Below are 5,802 nucleotides of genomic sequence, written 5' to 3'. Positions count from 1 at the left end.
TTGTTTCTAGTTTCTATATTTTTATTGTTCTCTTTAAGCAGACATTGAGGTAAGTATATACTGCAACTAACTTAGCTAAATTTTACCATGTAAGGCTTACTTTAAGCAAGTCATTTCCAGATGAATTTCAAGAAAACGTGGATCTGGAGTACACAGAGGATATAACATAACAATTTTGTTTCAATGTGTGACTTAAAAATAATATAAATGCGAATAATCACTACAAGTTGTAATAGCTGTGACAGGGTCTATAGCCACTACCACCAAATGTGATTTAAGTCTGGCACCCCTGCTACCAAATGTGGAGGTCAGATGGCACCTGAGATCAAATGTGACACTGGACTGGCACTGATGGGGTTTGAATTCTACTACTGTCAACCAAATGTGAAAGATGATTGGTACTACTGCCTTCAAAGGATAAAATAACAGTAGGGACGTGCATACAGATCTATTTTGATAACTAGTTTATAAAGTACTTCTTTGCTCCCACAGATGAAGGGAATAAGCACTGATATCATGGGTAAGGGCTTCCAACTTCTATACTCAGATTAAACCTAATGCAGGCCACCTAAAGAGCTGAGTCTCTCATTTCTCTCTCTCTCTCTCTCTCTCTCTCTCTCTGTGGACTAATGTTTTCCACTGCCTAGCTACAGTAACTGCCTTTCACACAAAATATTATTCTGACACACACACACACACACACACACACACACACACACACACACACACACACATGCATATTTTTGTGGAAAGTTAGCAGAATTCTCCAATTCCCCACTGCTTTATTCTTGGCCTGCAAATACTACTCTATATCAAGTCAGGGCAAGCTCTGTGGTGTGGTCTCTCCAGTTGCTGCATGTTTCTAGTGAGGTACATACAGAAGGGAGCACTGTACTCAATTAGTGGTCTGATAAGGGTCAAGTACAGTGGAGTTATAACCTCCTTAGTCTTAGATGCGATCCCCTTATTTATGAGATGCACAATTTAGAAGGCTTTTCTTACCACTATAGATACATGGTGATTGAAGTTTAGATTGCTATCAAACTGTGTTCCCAAGTCTCCCACCACTGGGTTTGAGCTTAGAGGGATGCTATGTTTGTTTATTTATTTATTTATTTATTTATTTACATTTATATCATAATTATGCATGGGCGGCACAGTGGTGCAGTGGTTAACATTGTCACCTCACAGCAAAAGGTTCTCCCACATTCCAAAGACATGCATCTGGAGCATTTCTCCCCGGGCCTCTGCTGAAAACAGGCTCTGTGGAACCTAGTCGGATTTTCCCAGTCAACAAATGATAAATAAAATAAAAATTAGAATGGGCTATTTCTTTGCCAAAGGGGATAATGAGACTTTTTTTGTATTTAGTTTTAGTCCATAACTTTGGCATTAATCATATGTCTGTGGCAGCCCCTTCTGTAATATGTTAACATAGTTGGAGGACTCTATGATTGCACCCAGTTTACAGTCATCTGCAAACTTGGTAAGCCCCAGGCCATCTACTTATGCCTGGACATCAGAGAAGTAGATTCCAAATAGTAGAGGCCCCCACTGGTAACTGGTCTGCTGGTGGAGGTGGACTCCCCAACTTTGATAGCGTGCATTCTGTTGGTGAGCTAGTTGGCTACACATCTAGTGATGTATGAGTCAGTCCCCAACTGAGAAAGTTTCTCAATGATCCCTGAGAAGGGAATTGTGTCAAAAACTTTGGCTAAATCAAGATAGGTGGTATGTACTGATTTGACCCTCATCCTAGGCTTTGGTGACATTCTCAAAGAAGTCCACCAGGTTTAATAAGCAAGATCTATCCTTGATGAAACTAAACTGGGTCCGGTCAAGAGTCTGAAGGCTGCCTATGTGCTTGTTGATAAGGTCCATGATGATTCTTTCCATGGCCTTGCAGTTAAGGCTGCTTAGGCTTATGGATCAATAGTTCTCAAGGTTGGTTAACGGACCCCCTTTATACAAGGAGATTACTGTTGCTGTTCATGCTCAGCTTATGGTTAAACAGAGTGCCAAGTGGTTCCACTAGGTCTGGGTTTAAACTGTTTAGTAAGCAGCCTGGGATTTTATCTGGTCCCATAGAGGCTGAGCTTTTGGCCTTGTAAAGTGCTTGTATGACCTGTTATTTGGAGATACTCAGTAGAGGACTGGTGTCAGGAATGCTTTGGGGTACAGCTGGTAGAGACAGGGGTAAAGTTATTGCCAAATCTGTCTGCTAAGGAGGGTGTCAATTTTCTCAGGTTCAGTGTCAGTGGTACCATCCACTATAAGTTTGGCACACAGCTAGGCATTCCCTTTTAGGTTTTGGACATAGATAAAGAATGCCCTATGTTTGTCTTTAGGTAGAGATGCAAATTTAGTCTTGTAACTAGCCTTAGAGGTCTTTACAAGATATCTTATTTGATTGTTCAAGCTTTGGAGGGTATTCTTCCTCTGTTGAGTAAGTTCCTTCATGTTCTTAGATATCAGTTTTTTTCTTTTGTTATATAACTTATTTATACTTACAGTTCACCAGGGGTGGCTTGTTTTTTTCAGGATGACCTGGTTTTGTTCCTGTCAGGTATAACTGAGTCAATACATTTGTTTAAGTGGCTATATAAGGCATTTGTGTACTCCTCTACATAGGAGTCATTGTTGTCTGTCTTACCAGGGGCTTTGAAACTATATACCATCACTTAGTAGGCTATAGTTTGCTTTGGAGACATTTTTTCAGTTTTTTTGCTCCTGTGGGGGTGTCAGGTCTGATCTTTACTTCAAATGAGAGAGATTCATGGTCTGACATTACCAGGGAGGACAACACATAGGGGGTAGTGCAGTGCCCCCCCCCCCCATGTTGGTGAGCACTAGGTGTAGGACATTTAATTCCCTTGTAGGGGTGCAGACCAACTTTTCCATGAAATTTGAATTTAAAAAAGTCCAGGAATCTCATAGTGACCATGTTTGTGCTCATGTACATCACACAAACGATGGAAGGATAGTTGAAATTTCCCATGACCATGATGTTTGGTTGTATACCGAGTCCAAGTCCAGGTGGGTGGTATGCGTCTCTTGGGTCATGGTGGGGGACCTGTAGCTAGCAATGATGTGGTAGGGTATTTTACCTATAGTTATTTGAACATGGAGTAGCTCAAGAGAGTCGTGCTCTTCTACCAGTCTCGAGGTGAATTTGGATTTAATGAAGATGGATACACCTCCACCTTTGGTTCTTTCATGCTTGTTAAGGGGTCTGAACGTGTGAAAGGCATTGTAGCCCTGCATGTCAGGGGTGCTGTCTGTGGTCTTTAACCAAGTCTCAGTGACTGCACAGACGTCAGCATCTTCTAATGTGAGGAGTGTCTTCAGGGAGTGAAGTTTAATGTTTAGGCCTAGCATTAAGCAGCATGACCTTGAGTTTGTCTCTAGTGAATTTCTTTACATCCGAGGTTTTGTTGTTTTGACATTGCCTAAAAAAAGGCACTGGGGGAGGCAAGCATCTTTGCCAGTATTTGAAAACCTTGAAGGGAAAGGTGAAGGCTATCTCTGGCAAAGCAGCATGGTCTGTCGACCATGTCTTCCCAGGCTGACAGATACTGGATCCTCCTCGAGTGACACCAAAAGCTAAGCCAATTATTGAAAGCAATCATTTTTTGTCTGTACTGTAGCATCATCCTGGGTGAAGGTGGAATGCTGCTTAGGGCTAGGGACATACCTGCTTGAGACGTATAACCTGATAGTTCAGTCATGTTTCTTTTCATATAGTCCAGAGAGGTACACCTCAAGTCATACACTCCAACATGTACTGACAGAGTCATAACGGTACTTGTTGCTGAGTGACTTGAATGTGTGCATGATTTGATGGATCCTGGCACCTGGCAGGCAGCTAACAGTGATCTTCTCCTTGTTCAGCCTGGTGAGGGGACATCTCTGTGTCTCACTATGGCGTCACCTATGACCAGGACATTAGGTTTTGAGCTGTTTTGCCTTAGGGGCTTAATTGTTGAGACACTGATATGTGTGTTGTTATATGTAGTGCTGGATTCTGCTTATGTACCAGTATATGTGGGTTGTTTGCACTTTGGAGGTCTCTGATCTTTTGGTAGGATCTTAGTGAGTATCTCTGAGTATGTGGGTTTATGTCTCTTGACCATATCTTGGTGAGAGGAGAGGTGTGTGCTGACAACCTGCTTGAGGTCTCATTCTAATTTCATGGTTGTATTGTATATGCTTGCTTTAGGAGTAACTGGGTGTCAGTATACCTGAGGCAATTGCTACATTGCCTGAGGATGCTCATGTCAATCAGGCTGGCTGGAGAAATGTTGGGAAACTGACTGTCTGCAGTAGCAGGTAATCCTTAAGTACTAATTTATCAGATAGCAAGTTAGATCAGCTTTTGCTCTGGGATTAACAAGGGGACTTGTTCTATAGAGGATCAGGGATGAAAAGTGTGTCAACGCTGCTCAGTGCTCAGATGAGTTGCCTGCAATGCAGATGTGCACAGCTGAGATGCCTGCAGAGCAGCAGGGAAGCCTGGGAGGGTTTCAGTGAGTGGTGTCTAGGGAAAAAAGTGTTTTTAGGCATTTGTATTAATACAGGGCACTGCTAACCACCATTGTGTGGTGTGCAGCTATGCGCAAATGCAAGGCTTATATACAGGCAAAATTAAACAGTTTATTTTTATTTTTATTTATTTTCACATTTATTAACTGGGTTGGTCCAACAGAGCACAGGCCCATTTTCGGTGGAGACCCGAGGAGAAAAGCTCCAAAAATAACACAGTAAGTATATTAATCTGATGTAACACAGTACAATACAGTACAGTACAGTAAAATGCAGCATACTGTTAATATATAGAGAGATATAAAAATACAATTAAAGAACAAGTATATGGAGGAATATGCAATTAGTAGTAGTCAACCCAGCCACTGGGGATGCACAAGCCAGTGCATTTCTTTGTGCCGGTCCCAAGCTCGGATAAATGGGGAGGGTTGTGTCAGGAAGGGCAGCCGGCATAAAACTTCACCAAATTATTCATGCGGACAGTAGTAAATATTTACATACAGGATCGGTCGAGGCCCGGGCTAACAACGACCACCACCAGTACTGTTAGCCAACAGGGTGCTGGCGGAAATTGGGCTACTGTTGGCCAAAGTAGGAGAAGAGGGGGAAGCCATGACCGATGGCTGGAAGACAGGAGAAAGGCTAGGACTGTGGTAGTGAGGGTCGGAAATTTGAATGCTGGCAGTATGACTAGTATAGGGAGAGAGCTAGCCAATATGATGGACAGAATGAAGGTTGGTATATTGTGTGTGCAAGAGACCAGATGGAAGGGGAGTAAGGCTAGGTGTATCAGAGGTGGGTTCAAATTGTTTTATCATGGTGTGGATGGGAGGAGAAATGGCATAGGAGTAATTCTGAAGAAACAGTATGCTAAGAGTGTTTTGGAGGTGAAAAGAGTGTCAGACAGAGTGATGTTTATGAAGCTGGAAATTGATGGTGTAATGAAGAATGTTGTTAGTGCACATGCTCCACAAGTAGGGTGTGCAATGGATGAGAAAAAAAATTTTGGAGTGAGTTGGATGAAGTGTTGATGACTGTACCCAAAGGTGAGAGAGTAGTGATTGGAGAAGATTTCAATGGGCATGTTGGTGAAGGGAACAGAGGGGATGAGGAAGTGATGGGTAGGTATGGTGTTAAGCAAAGGAATGCAGAAGGTCAGATGGTAGTGGATTTTGCAAAAAGGATGGACATGGCTGTGGTGAATATGTATTTTAACAGGGAGGAGCATAGGGTGGCATACAAGAGTGGAGGAAGATGCAC

Source organism: Protopterus annectens, chromosome 2.part1 (genome assembly GCF_019279795.1).
Source record: "Protopterus annectens isolate FY-2018-M chromosome 2.part1, PAN1.0, whole genome shotgun sequence".
NCBI lineage: Eukaryota > Metazoa > Chordata > Ceratodontiformes > Protopteridae > Protopterus > Protopterus annectens.
Note: the sequence above shows the minus strand (reverse complement) of the source record.